Here is a 17,707-nt window from a genome sequence, read left to right as displayed (position 1 = left end):
CATTATATATCTACTAGAGACAGATTATATCTGTCCAGTATCGTTTATTTTACTTTAATCCTGGATATATGGAGATATATGCATTATTAGCATTATTAGTATCATGACATTCCGGATCATTGATTTCTGTTACAAATCTGAAAAAAAAAAAATCTTATACTTTTTAATATCTCATTTAGAGTTGTGCCATATCATATTGTATGCAATAATAGAATTTAATTTTAATTTTGTTGCAGTAGTGTATTCTTGAAATATTTCAGTTTTTTAATTAAGTGTTTTTTTCATATCGCCAAGAGTATCATTATCACAAAAATACTATGAAATATCGTGATATTATTTTAGGGCCATATTGCCCACCTATAATTAAAGTACAGTAAATACAGTAAATGTGACATCACTTTGTCTGTCAATGTTAATAATAATGTTAATACTGTATTTTAAGCTAAGAATTCTCACAGACTGCTGTTTTTTCTAAATGTAGAAGGGCGTGTGGTTTAATTGAGTTGGGTTGAGGTTTCCTGACTCCGGCCCAGACTCCAAGCACCAGGGAAAAGCACAGTGTCAGAGCGTCAGTCCCTGTCCACCACCGCGCTTCCAAATTAGCACCATCACTCCAGGGAGATGCGAGGTCACCTCTAGCCTGCCACTGTCACTGCTCCCAAAGAGTTTACTTTTGGCTGGAAATAAGATCAAATTAATGCGCCCCCTGATTGCTCTCCCTAAGTCCCTGAGTACATTTGGCTCTCTAAATGTCTTCAGCCAGAAAAAAAACATTAATTCATTAATTAAAAAAAGCAAGCTGGAGCATAAACATGCCAATGCGCTGGAGTTCAGTGCGTTATCTAGTGCTGGCAGTGGGCTTGGGCATTAATCTCACATACAGTATAACTTTCTATTTATTGTATGGACCTGGCAGTCAAGGACAGCGTAAATATAAACACACACACACACACACAGGATTAGGTAATTCCTCAGAAAACTGGCCTGTGTGCCAAGAAACTGGAAATATTAAAGCTTGATATACAATACATGTTTAAGAATAAAGGTTAATCATTAAAACAGCTCTCAGTGCTTCTTAGATAGATTTTGCCCACCTAAAAATGATGAGCTTCTTTTATTTTACCAAATTGAAAACCTCTGGAATATAATTACGAGGAAGATGGATGATAATAAGCCATCAAACTAAGCTGAACTGCTTGAATTTTTGCACCAGGAGTGAGTGGCATAAAGTTATCCAAAAGCAGTGTGTAAGACTGGTGGAGAAGAACATGCCAAAATGCATGATTAAAAATTGTGATTAAAAACTGAGGGCTATTCCACTAAATATTGATTTCTGAACTCTTAAAACTGTATGAATATGAAAACTTGTTTTCTTTGCATTATTTGAGGTCTGAAAGCTCTGCATCTTTTTTGTTATTTCATTTTCTGCAAATATATGTTCTAATTGACAATATTTTTATTTGGAATTTGGGAGAAATGTTGTCTGTAGTTTAGAGAATAAAACAACAATGTTCATTTCACTCAAACATAAACCTATAAATAGCAAAATCAGAAAAACTGATTCAGAAACTGAAGTGGTCTTTTATTTTTTTCCAGAGCTGTATATCAGTGATGAGAACATCTGGGTTGTACACTCCACGAGGGTCTAGATAGGAGCCATGTGAGAGTAACATGGGCTGTAATTTGGAAAGACCAACTGGGTCCCAGTAACAACACAACCCCACTCACAGCTTATTCCCACCTGAAACCCATCTAGCCCATGATTTCCTCTACAGTATGTAGGCCCATATCAGCTTGTTGGCTGGGTAGTTGAAGAGGATACCTTTCTGCCCAGATAATATTCACCTGTGTGGGGCCTGTATGGGTTGCCCAACTGGAAACAATAGATTTTTGACCATGTATATCAGTGATGGGCCCAATCAGGGGCAGTAATGAGATCAGGTAAGGGTTAGACCTTGACCCATCTGGGTTGTACACAGCACATGAAGCCTTACTGGGGTTCACATGAGATTAGAGATTAGGACGGGCTGTAACTAATGGGGCCCATTGGGGAAGCCCAACTGCTTCTCAGTATCAGCAAAGCACAAACCCACTCAGATCCTTTGTCTACGAGAAACCCACCAAGCCCCACACAAGGGTCTTAAGGTGCTCTGTGGTAGAGGTCTGCACTCCCGCGGGATCCGTCAGAATATCGTATGGGACAGGACAGAATTTAATTGTTTTTGGCGGGAGTGGGATTTTAATCAATCCAAGCAATGCAGGACCAAATATACATGTAGAAAAATCCTGCAAATTAATAATTAATCTAGAAAATTATAATAATCCTGCAAATATTTCAATGCAAAACAAACAGAAGGAAAATAAATAAACAATCAGTAAGATCAATGCATTTAGTGCTGTGAACAACTCAAAGAAATGTTATTTTAAAAATGAACTTCATAAGTATAACAGACAGCAGTTTTAAGTTAATAGCCAATGCAAGCTACAAAAAGCCCTCAAAATATTACTGATAAAAACAGAGGATGGACCAATGGACACACACACACTGAAGGGGACAATTCCAGCATCTCCAGTTCACCTGACTGCATGTGTTTGGACTGTGGTAAGAAATGGGACATCACTATCCAGCACTATATTGCTGTTTTAATAAATACATAAATACATTCTAAGCACTTGATTTAATTAATTCAAATTATATTAGGACTGCAGGTGGAAGCAGTAACAGGAATAAAGCAAGCAATTTTGGAGGGAGCGGGCAGTAACAGGTCTAAAAAAAAAAAAAGCATTTTTTTGGTGGGAGCAGGCAGTAACAGGACTAAAACAAGCGATTTCTGGCAGGACAAGGCAGTAACAAGTCTAAAACAAGTGATTTTTGGCTGGAGAAGGAGGTAACAGGGCTAAAACAAGCGATTTTTGGCTGGAGAGGGAGGTAATGGGACTAAAACAAGCGTTTTTTGGCTGGAGAGGGAGGTAACAGGACTAAAACAAGCGTTTTTTTGGCTGGAGAGGGTGATAACAGGACTAAAACAAGCATTTTTTTGTTGACCGAGCAGTAATGGAACTAAAACAGCGATTTTTGGCAGGAGTAGGTGATAACGGGCCTAAAACAAACATTTTTTTTTTGCTGGAGAGAGAATGAACAGGACAAAAACAAGCTATTTTTGGCTGGATCGGGTGGTAATGGGACTAAAAAAAGCTATTTTTAGCAGGAGCGGGCGGTAATAAGACTAAAACAAGTGATTTTTGGCAAAAATGGGAGGTAACAGGACTAAAACAAGCCTTTTTTGGAAGGAGCAGGCAATAACAGGACTAAAACAAGTGATTTGTGGCTGATAAGGGAGGTTGCAGGACTAAAACAAACCATTTTTGGCAGGAGCGGGTGGTAACAGGACTAAAACAAGCGGAAACAGGCAGGAGAAGGTTTAAAGAAGCAATTCCGCACAGACCTCTACTCTGTAGCATCTGGCATTGAGACATTAGCAGCAGGAGCTTCAGGTTCTAAGAAACTCTGTGTGTTGGGAAATCCATAGATCAAATTAATGAGTTTACACCTGATGTTGTTTTTGTAGGTACTGACCACTGCATACCAAGAACACTTTACTCAACCTATTCATCATCCAACAAACTGAATAAAGTCCTACTGGAACACTGCAGAGTCAGAGGCAGGTTTACTAAATGACCTTAAGATGGGACTGAAAACGTGGTTCTGAAAGAAATCACAGAATCCAGCTAAAGATAAAGCTCAGAATTCTGCAGACAAAGCTAATGATAAGTCTTCAGACTGACTGTCGTTCCATAGTAATTACCATGATTGGAAAGAACTGTGTTCAACAAGGGGACTTTTATGTAGTGTGGAGTGGTGTAAAAGTACACACTTTTGTATGCAGAACACATACAGTAAAAACAGAACAGAATCTAATCTTTATGGATACAACTGAAGCAATAGTTTACTATATTTTTATTCAGAAACAAACAACACACACAAAATCTAATTCCCTGATTCGTTTCACAGTTCATACAAACAGCATGTATGCGTAACTTGAGTTCCTTGTTAGTAGGCCCATCCTGTAGCTGATTAGAAGAATGCTAAGACCCTTAGAGGAGTCCCAGAGGGCTACTACACTCCACAATTGATTAGTTCACAAGCTCCATCACACCTAGTTCAATTTGGTGATTAACTGATGAGTTGAGTCAAGTGTGATTGGACCAGGAAAGGGGTAGCGCTGCAGTTCTCCTGTAATGGAGATGGAGAATCGTTTTAAAAACTAAACTTTCAGTCTTAAAGTAGCTTAACTATAAAGCATTACCACAAATTCACTACTGCTTCTCCACTACAAACACAAGACAGGGAGTTCACAAAAAGCAGCAACATACTATAAATGTGTACAAAAACTAAAGCCAAGTGTATCTTAACTGGGAATTTCCCATACTTGAAAAATGCAAAAATGGAAAAAGATTCAGGCTCTTCAGGCTATTTTACAAATCCCATTAACGTAGTTTGCAATTAGCTGCCAGAGCCATGAGAGAGCATAATTGGCATTGCTCTCTCTGGGTGGGTAGATGACGTTCTTTCCCAACATTACTCCAAAGGGTGATGTTGATCAGCACATGGCATCTGTGAGCTGATGTAACTGAACCGGGTCACTGCGCTTTCCTCGAAATGCACTGTTAATATAAAACAAATATATAAAAAAAAAAACTGTCATACTGTCATGCCCCAGTTGGATTTAATATTTTTCTACCATTGTACATACAGTAATTTGCGCATTATATATATATATATATATATATATATATATATATATATATATATATATATATATATATATATATATATATAGAGAGAGAGAGAGAGAGAGAGAGAGAAAGAGCCCCATGCTGACAGATTATTTATGCAATTTGTTTTTGAACCATCAGTGCTACATGCTTAAAGCTATCTTACATCAGTCATGTTTTAATTCAGGATTTTGTTCAACATTTTGCTCCTAAATTGGACTTTATGAGGCTTATACAGCTTTGGTCCAGGTTGTTACTTGGGCTTACAGTCCTGTTTATTAGGGAAGCTCAGATTCTGCACTGGGCCTACTGCGGGCCTGTTTTTCCGCTCGCTGTTTGGGGTTGTTAAAAAAATTCCAGTTAATTTGATGTCTTCCAGTTTCCTTTTGACACTTTTGACAAAAAAGTAGACAATTAAATTAAAACTGGCCCGCTGAGATCTGACTCCCACAAAGTTATAATTACACTCAACGCGCCTGAATTCCCACCTACGCTGCCAAGCCGGCATGTAGCAATTCGCTCTTCATCACAGAAAAAGGTCTCTCTGGAAGGCGGACCGACGCGAGGAAAGTGCTCTCTGTGAACACGGAGACACGTGAGATGCCTGTATCTGTCGAGGAATTATTATACCTACATGCCCTTCGAGATGCGTCGGTGGAGGCCACAGCTTGACAGACTGCCACTGTAAAGGTGGATTTTATTATAGGTAACTGCTACAGCAGATATATATATATTTATTTATATTTGTGCTGCCTGCAGAATGCGGTGAGGCACTGGTAAATAAAAAGCTGTATAATTACCGGTGGCTATAAACACACGTACAGTGTTTAGATAGGGTCGTGCTGGGCTGCCACTCTTGCACTCTTGCCATATGATGCAGCTGCTGCTGCTGCTGATGATGATGTTGCTACAACCTCGACTGAAAGCAGAGCAACATAAACACTGAAGCACCGAGGAGAATTCCCTCAGGTGGCGGCTGGCGTTTAAGGACCGGTTCATTATGGGAATGGTTGTTGTTTTTTTTATGTTTGGTGTATAGTGCATGGAAACTAATTAAGCATTATTCCTCATGTTTTATTCATAGATACATGGTCTAAGCAGGCCCAGAAGCTTTCCATGTGCATTTACAAGATAAGGCTCAGGTTTGCTTATGGCTGCTGTTTCAAGGCGCCAAGGCACGGCCAGGAAGTTTCATTCTCACTCTGACATACAACTTGGATAATGCGCAACATAAAATTACATATACTTAAGCCTTAAACCTTACCGTTGGCTTGGGATTACTTTCTTACCGCATCCCGCGCCACTTTAGAAGTGGCCTACTTAGTATGCTACATCCGCTCCTGATAGATTAATTTGGTGGCCCAACGAATCATAATTTAATTTTCTAATGACTTGGCAGAAATGTCTGGGCACCTTGCCACTATCAGCTCTTTGCTTGGCTGATCCCTGCCTGCTTACAAAAACCTCTCGTCTTATGCTTCACTGCGTTTTTGTTCTCGTCACAGAACAGGTGCGCTCTATTCTTGTATAATGAACATTTGTCTCGAATTGGATTCTGCCGTTCATTGATTTAGCGGCATTTAAAACCCTCCCTCACTTACGCACCTGCTTACACTTCCTCCTCTAACCCTCTGAAGTTCAAAAGAGTTTGGACTTGCTCAGCAGATTTGGTGACAGTGGCCTGTTTGGCCTGCTTAGCCCCTTTTGTACAGCAGTGCCAGTAATTGTGATGAATCTGCTGGGACTAAAGGTGTTTCTGATCAGGATCCAACCCATCAGAGGAGATGGATTTGCTTTGTCATAGCGGCGCTACGCTCGACTTGGTGAAATGGTGAAATGGTTACAGAAGCAGAATTCACTCCTGGCACTTGACACATGTAATTTGTCTATTAAAGACACTGGAGCATGGGGGGATTCATTAAGGTCTAGGTGTACAGAGAGAGAAAACCAGCAACCTTGATACACAATTAGACACAGTTTGCCCACAGTGACCGTCCCGCACGGCGCGGGCCCGGCACCTCCCCGCAGCCCGCGGACAGCTGTCTATGGGCATGTCGCACGGTCACACTCTGCTATAGTGCATTATTTTTGTGCTGCACACAGAGGGTCACTTTGGCCGGCGATGGAGTCACACACCACTTGAGCTACGAGTGAGACAAATAAACAGGCATGGTGACAGATGAGCGTGCCTTCAGAAAACTGAAAGCGATATCGCGGGTGAAAGAAAAGACTGACACGGGTCACGAGGAGCTGTGAGAGAAAAAAGAGGTCAACAATTATTTTGAAGAAGATACACTCTACACTGGAGTGAAGTGGCCTTTATTCCACAGCAGGGTGAATGGTTCTGAGCTCAGAAGGAAAGGTACACCCACTGTGGTGGCTGTTCAACAAGAATACAGTTCAGCCCAGAACTTTTTGAAATATGTCTGACCCTGTTTTTTCTCAGCATGACCAGATAAACATACTATAAATTCTTATAAGTGTTCCGTTTGAGGCAGTAATTATGTAGGAATCAGCTGATTGGCTCCATATTTGCATCACCTTTGTGCTGGAAAGTCCAGAAGGCATATCTTGGTCTGTGGAGGACACACTAGATCTCGTAGAGTATAATCTGTGCTGCTTTGCACAAAAAACAATCCAATTCAATTCAATCAAACTTTTAGTTAGGAACTATGCCTCATATCAAAAGTTAGCATGCTAAGTTGCTAACTCTGTGAAATCAGGACACGAGAGTAAGACTGCACGCATTCTATGACAGAAACTGTTGCATAATTATAACAAGATGCTGTGCACCCCTGTGCATGATTTGGCAACACATCAAATATAATCAGAAACTGAAACCAAAAGAATGGGTCTGACTCTGCACAGAACATTACAGCACTGCCTTTATAACCATTTGCCCCTGCAATAGAAAAAAGCCATAGATATACACTCATTTAAAAATTGATTGCAATGATTGCAATGCTATTCAGGAGGATAAAGGGGACCGGAAACAACAAATGATTAAAAAAAAGACATGCAGTCAGTCTGAAGTGACCAATAACCAATAATTTACCACTAACACCCAACTGAAATGGATCCTTACAGTAAGATTATTTATAATAATATTAATACTAATCTTGATTATCTTAAATGAGAGCAACCAAACAACAATAAACAATCTTAGCTTGTACTGCTGACCCCTCTTGAACTCTTCCAACTGCCTAAACTGCTTTCAAACTCTTCTTCATTGTCAGTAAAGTACAGAATTAAAACATTTTCTTGTTATGTCTTCTGCATGCTATTTTGAACTATTTTGATTTTGTAGGAGTACAATAAAGGCTCTGAAAAATTGGTCTGTACATGAGAGTGGATAAAAATAAGCCATTATTGAAGAACCATTAAAATATGACTGCAGCTTGTCAAAAAGTTTTGTTTTCAGGTCAGACAAAAGTGAAGCTCTCTGGCCATAACCCAAAAAGCTAGAAGTGGCACAAACCTAACACGTCCCAGCTGTGAAGCATGGGGGTGCTAGAGTCATGTTGTGAGGATATTTTCACCAAGGACGAATGAATGGAGAAACATTGGTGAGATGCTGAAGACAACCTGCCTCAGTCTGCTAAAAAACGTAAAAAGCTTATTAGGAACTTCACCTTTCAGACCAAACAACATAGGAGTGGTTGAACACTAAAACGTGATGTTCTCTAATGCCCACGTCAATGTTCAGATCTTAATCCAATCGAAAATCACTTTTTGAAAATTGTGGTCCTCGAGCAGCATCCAGTCAACCTCAATAACTTGAAGCAATTCTGTCAGGAATGTGTGATAACCCAAAAGAGAGTGAAACGCTGCTAGAAACTTAAAGAGGTGTGATTGCAGTGAAGTGTAGTCCTACCAAAGACAAGGGGTTGAACACTTATATAAGCAGCTTTTTTAGCTTTTAATGTTTCTGCTACAAAAAAGGGGAAAAGGCACTTCAAACATTGCTGCTGGATGGAAAAACATTCAATTATCCATCCACCTTCTTATGCACTTCTTCCTGATCAGAAATTATTGGGTGCAAAAAAGGCAGAATAGATTAATCTTTTGAAAGCCAGGATGCCAGTCCATCACAAGGTACCACAAATACATTTACAAACATATTTGCACCTCCATGTGTTTATGCACACCCTATTACCTGTGTAATTTGCTGGTTAAAATAAAAATATGAGTTGCATCTGATTAAGGGTCAGTCAGCTTGTTGGTTCTGCTGTGAGTGAAGGAGGATCAATGTGCCATTGGGAAAGAATTCTATTGATGTTGAGAACTGCACAGGATTAATGGCCAAAACAAGCCATTAATTCACATTTTTTCGTGCATTATTGAGCCAAATGCTTTGATGAAGGGATCACTGGTTTGAGCCAAGTTCATGCAGCTTGCCATCAGCTGCCTGAGCTCTGAGAGAGCACAATTGGCTTTGCTCTCTCTGGGTGGGTACTGTAGATGGCGCTCTTTCCCCTCATTACTCCAAAGAGTGATGTAACTCAGCACAAGGCTTCTGTGAGCTGATGTATTCGAACCAAGTTGCTGCGTTTTCCTCCGAGTGCGCTGTGTTGCTATTTAGTAATGCTGCCAATCAGCAGCAGTTCAAAAAGAGGCAGGGGCTGAATTCACATGTATCAGAGGAGGCATGTGTTAGTCTTCACCCTCCTGGTGTGTTGGGGCATCACTAGTGATAGGGGGAGTCGGGTCATGAGTGGGTTGGGTAATTAGCCATGTAAATTGGGAAGAAAATTATTTAAAAAAATGTTTTTAAAACAGAAATCTGACCTTCAGTTTTGAATATTTTGGTCTCTGCCCATTCATGACTAATTACATTTGGTTACATTTTGTCACATTTATAAGTTACATCTGGCCCTTTGAGGGCAGCCATTATGCCGATGTGGCCCTCAGTGAAAATGAGTTTGACACCCCTGGTATAGACAACTCTCTAAGTTCTTTCCTTCTCAGAAGAACGATTTCTGAAACCTAAACTGTGAGTTTTGTGTGCTCTACTGGAAAACATATCAGAGCAGTTTCACAGTGCAAGCCCTCGCGGCGCTCCAGTCTGGATATATTATGGCCCTGCTGGCCTCGCTTCTCTCATAACTGGATGTCTGCAGTCGATTGTCCTCTATCTTTTCATAACTGGCTTCTTGGCCTGGGTTGGACCATTAATAATGTATAACACAAACTACAGAGCCAAGCCGAAAGGTCAGGAAGACCTTTTTAAATGTATTCCCCATTCTCTCGCTCGCTACACACACATACACACACACCTCACTGTATTCACCTTTAGTTAAAATGCTTTAGCAGACTGTTGACCTGATGTCCGGTTCCTATATAATAAATCCCATTTCGTTGCATTACTGAACTTTGTAACAACAGCTGAAAAAAAAAACTTCTTTTATTCTGTATATTGAGTTTTTTATGTACTTTTGGTTGATGGCATAGGTGGGTAGTAACTAGAGTGGGCACGCCTCTTTTTTACTGAATGGTATACTGTTACTAATAGTGTTCTAATCATTAATTACTTATTTAATATGATTATTTATTATTGTCATTTTATGCCATTGCTATAGGATTCAGATGTTATAATAGCAACATAATGCAGTTACATCCATTTGAAGACCAAAGAAATTTTCATAATCAAAACTTTGACATGGGAATTGGAATTATATTTAAATATTGTAAAAAAAAATATATATATATACTCACTCACATAATAAAATCACTGTTTTTAACCAGCATCATCTTTTCCCCAAAAATGGCTAAAATACATTTGTCCTAAATCCTTTTTGTTGAACCTTTAACAGAAGTTTTAAGTCATTTTTCTTTGCCCTTGTGTAAGTGATATATTCATGGATTTAGAAAGGAATACAGTGTGTTGGCGATAGAAAGAGAACCAGGCGTGGGGTATGAATGTGTCGAGAGGTATAATTCTAAAAGATAAAAATATTTTAATAGGTCAAATTATTTTTAGATATTTTTAAATAGAGTCCTGTTTTATACTGGAATTATGTGGCCTGAGGCGTCCTGCTGGTGTAATTAACAGACTAATCAGAGCACCTCTAATCACAGGGTGGGTTACAGCACTTCTATTTCATGGCTTAAATCAAATAATGTTTCAATCAGTGCTTCTCTCACAATTCTCACTATAGAGCTATCCATGTTACTAGTGCTGAAAACACACAGAGATCCATTTCTTAGTGTATTGTAATACTTTATTTTATTGTAAAATGTTTCTATATGTGCTCTGATTGGTGCTAGAGGGGGCTAGTAACTAGTTCCATCAATTTAGTTTCGTATACTCAAGTACAATTTTGATCGATTTGCACTTTTTTTTACTTTACTTTTTAATACCGTATTTTTTTGCACTATAAGGTGCACTTAAAATACTTTAATTTTCCCAAAAATCCTCAGTGCACCTTTTAATTCAGTGTGCCTTTTATATGAATTTAACCAGTCAATTTGTAAGGAGCAGTAAAGCCATTCCACTGAAGTGCAGCTTTATACAAGAGTTTCAGTTTAGTTCTATACAGCACTGGGTCTGGAGTAGCATTAGCATTAGCTGCTAATCACTATTTCCCTGTTCAGAGGTGAGTATTACCAGCCTGTAGGCTGCTGCTGACCCTGACTAGCACTGCTGGAGCAGCATTAGCATTATCTGCTAACGCGCTAGCTCTTTTGCCGTTGAGATGAGTATATTGGACTGTAGGCTGCTCATTTACCATGTTAAAACAAGCTACATGGGACATACTGCTAGCTAATATCACCCAGGCTTACTGGAACACTCAGGGTTCCTCAGTGTAGCGCTGTCTGTTGCTAGCAGTTAGCCGCTAATGCTAATGCTCCAGCCTTAGTGCTGGAGAAATTCGGGAATCTAAGCTTACTGTAAATAAACAAAAGCGCTTTACTCACCCAAATAAATGGTTTTAAGGAGAGAAATCTGTGTAGATTAACATCTAGTGCTCGTTTGACTTTAAAAGAAAGCCTTTTTTATTACAGTTTTGTTTACTTAGCCTAGCTTTACTTAACTAAGTTAGCTAGTTGTCTGTCTCTAGCGGTTAGCCGCTAATGCTAATGCTCCAGCCGTGGTGCCGGAGAGATTTAGAATTCTAAGCTTATTGTAAATAAACGGAAGCGCTTTACTCACCCAAATAAGTTTTTTTTATTACAGTTTTGTTTGTTGTTACTTAGCTTAGCTTTACTTAACTTAGTTAGCTACCCCCTCCCTGCCCCAAATAAGTGATTTATAGTGTCTCTTAAAATGCGCCTTATAATCCTGTGCATCCTATATATAAAAAATAGACCAGAAAATAGATGTTCATTAATAGTGCACCTTATAATACAGTAAAAATACAGTAACTTGCGTAGCATTAAGAGTTGGATACTATTGCTGGCTTTGCACATGACGGCGCTGCTATATACAGTAGAATGGCAGCAGGTAGAGCAGATGTTCAAGTTAATTTACACACTCCACACTTAAAATGTAATTAAACAAAGCGTTTAATATCACTTTTTATGACTGGTATCGGTTTACTACCTCTTCACAAACTGACTGTTTTCCACCTGAAAGATATGAGCTGTACAGAGCTAGGATAATAATGTTAGCTGAGGTAATTTAGCATTAGCATTTGTTTGATTACCGAAAGACTGCCTGCCTACTGTGGCTTTCTGTGGTCTCCATATGCTTTTAATTCAGTGAAGTACTGTCAAAATTCTGTAGTACTGTCAAGGTGCATTAAACAGTGCTTAAAGTCATGAAGTGCTGGAGCTAGAGAACTGCAACCTTTTGTCAAATTATAAATGTTGAGTCTTTGTTAAATTCTTTAATCGCTGTAAACTGATTATTTTCATGGTCTGTACCCCATACATCTAACAAAAAGCCCACAGGCTACATCAGACCCATTGCCCAATCAAATCCGACCTGTGAAATTATTTAGATTTCTATTAATAGTATCCCGTTTCACGATCCGCTGCATCACAATCCCCAGCCTGCACTGTAAAGTAATGTGCGCTCTGACCTCCATCCTCCCCAACAACAACAACCTATGGGACCACAATGCTGCAGGCATGTTAAAGCACTGAGAATTGATCACATTATGCTCACTGTAACAAAAACAATTAAACACATCAGAGCCAAGGGTTTAAATCACTGTCAGTATCAGTCAATTACTGCTGAGGCTGCAGCAGAAACAACACCAGAGCTCCACCCACACAGCACATATATGCTGTCCAGGTCCACAGGCACATACGCACATACCTGTGTGAGCAGCTGTTTTCTGTGACGAAGATAAACAATTCATCTCAAAGGACTCGTCTCACTGACAGACTGCTTCATTCCATCCTGAGGGTTTCAGCAACTTAGAAGTTCATCCCAAGAATTAATGAACCTGCAGCAAAGAAAAGATGTGTCCCAGTCATACAGATAGATACATTTAAAATAACTTATTCCTGAGGACAATTAAATAGGTAAACATTTATGTGTAAAAAAATGAGTAAATATTAAATCAAATTTTATTTGTTTTTATTATTCTGAATATTTCAAATCTGAAAGTAATATTCCAAGGTCTGCTTCAAGTGCCTATATTCTTCTTCTGCAGTGCTGACATTTTAAATAAACAATGGACAGTTCAGGGTAATACACCCTAGGGCACCAGAAACTCAAAACAAAATAAATGCTATGTATTTTTTATACTCAGCCACGCTGCACTTTTCCTGTTCGTGTTTTCAAAATGCTGTTGTGAAGCCCGAAGAAAGCAGCTAATAAAGAGAGACAAGCTTGTTAGAGCATTACAATAATAATAATAATAATAATAAAAAGTTTTTAGCTAGAGTGGCCCCTTATGTCTCACAAAATACCTGGACACTGTCACACTAAAGACTGAACGTTTTTCCCCACCAGCATAATGTGAACATAACAGAATCAGAGAAGGGTTGAGGAAGTAGGGTTGTATATAGCACTAAAAGGGTCTTGCCATCCATATCATCGGTTGATCCTCGAAGAACGTAATATCAGAGCCCGGACAAAACCTGTTCCAATCCTGCCAAACCTGGAAAAACCTGCTCCAACCCTGCCAAACCCAGACAAAACCTGTTCCAACCCTGTCAAACCCCGAACAAAACCTGTTCCAACCCTGTCAACACCGGACAAAACCTGTTCCAACCCTGTCAAACCCCAAACAAAACCTGTTCCAACCCTGTCAACACCGGACAAAACCTGTTCCAACCCTGTCAAACCCCGAACAAAACCTGTTCCAACCCTGTCAACACCGGACAAAACCTGTTCCAACCCTGTCAAACCCCGAACAAAACCTGTTCCAACCCTGTCAACCCGGACAAAACCTGTTCCAACCCTTTCAACCCCGGACAAAACCTGTTCCAACCCTGTCAAACCCGGACAAAACCTGTTCCAATCCTGCCAAACCTGGAAAAACCTGCTCCAACATTGCCAAAACTAGAAAAAAACTGCTCTAAACCTGGAAAAAAACCTGCTCCAACCCTGCCAGCCCGACAAAACCAGTTCCAACCCTGTCAAATCCGGACAAAACCTGTTCCAATCCTTTCAAACCTGGAAAAAACCTGTTCCAACCCTGCCAAACCTGGATGTAACCCACTTCAACCCTGCCAACCGGGACATAACCTATTCAAACCCTGCCAAACATGGAAGTAACCTGTTCCAACCCTGCTAACTCACTAACAGCGCAGCTAACCCTCTTTAGTCCTGCCAAACCTGGCTACTGTGTCTGCTAGCATGGAACTCCAACCCTGCCGAGCCCAGCTATTAGCATCATAGCTAACCTGGCCTAACCATGCTGACTGACAGGGAGCATGTAAATTTATTCTCTGCTCATAACACATTTAATCCACTACATCTTAACACATAAATAATTTTCCATATTAAATTGCTTAAAATATCAAATTGAGCACATTTAACTGCATTGCCCTTGGTGTGTTCAGTGTATACTTTCTGCATTCAATGGAGAAACCAATAGTTAACTGGACCAGCTCTGCAGTCACTCACAGCTTGGGCTTCAGGTCAGATAAACAGGCATGGTGACAGGTGAGCATGCTTTCAGAGAGATGAAAGTGCTATGACAGGTCAGACACTACCACAGGTCAAGAGGACATGTGAGTGAAGACACTGAGAGATCAGCAATTATTTTAAAAGAAGCTACACTGCAGAATTCAGTGGCTGAGACTGCAGTGAAGGTTCACCACCAGCCAACAATCCAACAAGCTCTACAAACAAAAGGACTGTGTGGGAGAGTGGCTGGATATAAAAGCCATTACTGAAGATCCATTAAAGCACAGCTATAGAGTTTGCCAGAGCGCTCTGTGGTCAGATGTGAAAGAATTGAGCTTTCTAGCCAAAATTTAAAATGCCATGAATTTGTGTTTCTGGTTAACTGGTCATTTTCATGGTCCATTTGAAGGGACACTTTGGCCGGCTTTGGAGTCATGCACAGATGGAGCTGTTGGTGAGGTGAACAGGCACAGTGACAGGAAAGCGTTATCACCAGTGCTAAGCTAAGACTGCCACTTGGCCAGTTTATATTGTCCCAACATTTTTTGCCATAAATGCTTTTATTGTCTTCAATTAAAATGAAATAACCTTGAGTTGTATAGCACTTTATATAACTGATATCTAACTAAGCAGCTTGAAAGAATCAATACAATTATAACAGCATAATAATGCAACTACACCCTTTTACAGAAATTGTAATCATTAGGGAAATGTACATTTTTATGATTTTTTACATTTATACATATTTATACGGTCTGTCATAAGTGTTTAAGCTAATGGGTGCTTCACCAGTGGCTGTTTGTGTATGTGTGTGTGGACACTTTATTATTAATGCAGTCATCATTGCACAGCTGAATGGTTAAATACCATTGACATCTAAACAGACAGCAAGGAAACACAATGGGCAATAATGAGGTCAGGAAAAGTTATTGAGGCCATGTCTATATATTCTACAATATATAAGCCAATAACAAAGTTAGAACAATAGGTCTAACTGCAACAGGCATAAAACAACCAATAGTTTCAATGACCAGTATGTTCAAACTGCGAAATCTGCCACTGCGATCTAAGGATTGCCGGTTACAATCCCGGATAATGCTGGTCTCCATCAGCAGCCAGAATCTGAGCGAGCATAACTGGCCATGAACTCTCTTTCTTTGTTATTCCTGTTTTTTTATCCTTGCTTGTCCTTGACTATGATTTTTGCCTTGTGATCTATTTCTGGTTTTGAACTCTGTCTGAATTGTTTTGAATTAATAAAACCTGCCTTCATTTCCATCCAAAACAACCTTGGTCGGTTCTTACAGAATATCTCACCACCCATGAATGCAGTCAGGTCTTTATTAATCCAAAACACAAGGCAAAAACCGTAGTCAAGGACAGGCAAGAATAAAAAAAACAGGAATAACAAACACTGTATAAAAGCGCTCAATAAAGCACTGGTGTGGCAATATCTTGCAACTAAACTAAGCAAGTGTCCCAGTATATATAGTCCATGTAATGAGCTGATGTCTCACAGGTGTGTGGGAGGGGCGGAGTCATCTTATTAGTACTCTGGAGAGGCTGATAATAAAGGTGCAGGTGTGAAACATATATAACATACTGCCATGCTTTCTTGACTGACTGTGATGCTCAGATACTTCTGAGTTCTAATAACTGCAAGCGCATTCTGGTCCCAAAAAAGCGCTTCATAATAAGAGCCCTGGGTCTAAGCCCCTTTTGAGCAAGCCAACGGCAGGAAAAAATAAAAAAACCTTTAGAGGAACAAAGGCTCTCAAGTGAAAGCTATCATGGTTGATATCGAATAGCACAACAATTATTTGTATTTATTAAATTAATTAAAATGTATTTTTCTGTTAATACATGAATTTAGGCATAGTGATGGTATAGCCTACACTGTAAAAAAAAAAAAATGTGTAAAAAAATTGGTAATTTTCCGGCAGCAGGAGGCATCAGAAAATGTCTGTAAAAAAACAGAAAAATACTGTCACATTTAAAACAGATTAAAACTGTAAAAAAACAGTTATTATATGTATTTACTATGATTACAACTATTACTGTCATTTTACATAAACTTGTCCTATAATTACATGAAATCTTTTACTTTTAACATATTTTAATTCTTAAAAAATGCTTCATACACTCCTTATAAAACGGAATAATTATTCATTTTACAAGAAACTGTCCTATAATTACAGGAAATCTTTCACTTTCAACAGATTCTAGTAAAAAAGCATCATACACTTCTTATAAAATTTAATAATTATTTATTTTACAAGAAACTTGTCCTGTAATTCCATGAAATCTTTTACCTTTAACATATTTAAATTCTTTAAAAAAGTGTCATGCACACCGTATAAAATGGAGAAATAAGTAATTTTACAAGAACTTATATATAATTATAATAACTTATATATAACTATAATTACATGAAATCTTTCACTATAGTGAATAAACTCATTATCCCATCATGGGGCAGACTGGGGGGGGGGGGACTCCCTGCCATGCTATCAGTCCTTGGGTAAAGTAGCCCACATTCTCCAGCCTCTGTAAGATGATTAAACAGTAAGTCACTCTGGATAGGAGTGTCTGCCAAAGTCTCTAAGTGTTTCAGGCCTAATCTAGCAGAGTGAATACAGCGGGTCTGTTTCTGCTTGCTGGTCTTCACCCTTGATGAACACAGTGATGATGATTATAGACACAGAGTGCAGTTACCCTTTGCCGGACAGTAAGGTTATCCTGTTTTTAGAGAGCAGCAATACAATGAAACAGGCAGGCATGTGTGAAGCCTGAACTACTGTGATTACCTGAAAGATCAAAAAATCAATCTCTCCCTTCAGATCAGCTTCAGCTGGAAAATGTTTCAGGATTGTTCTTGGGTATCGACGACACTTTTGCTCTTTA

Source organism: Astyanax mexicanus, chromosome 11 (genome assembly GCF_023375975.1).
Source record: "Astyanax mexicanus isolate ESR-SI-001 chromosome 11, AstMex3_surface, whole genome shotgun sequence".
NCBI lineage: Eukaryota > Metazoa > Chordata > Actinopteri > Characiformes > Acestrorhamphidae > Astyanax > Astyanax mexicanus.
The sequence above is the reverse complement of the archived record's forward strand: the minus strand, read 5'-3'. Positions refer to the sequence as shown.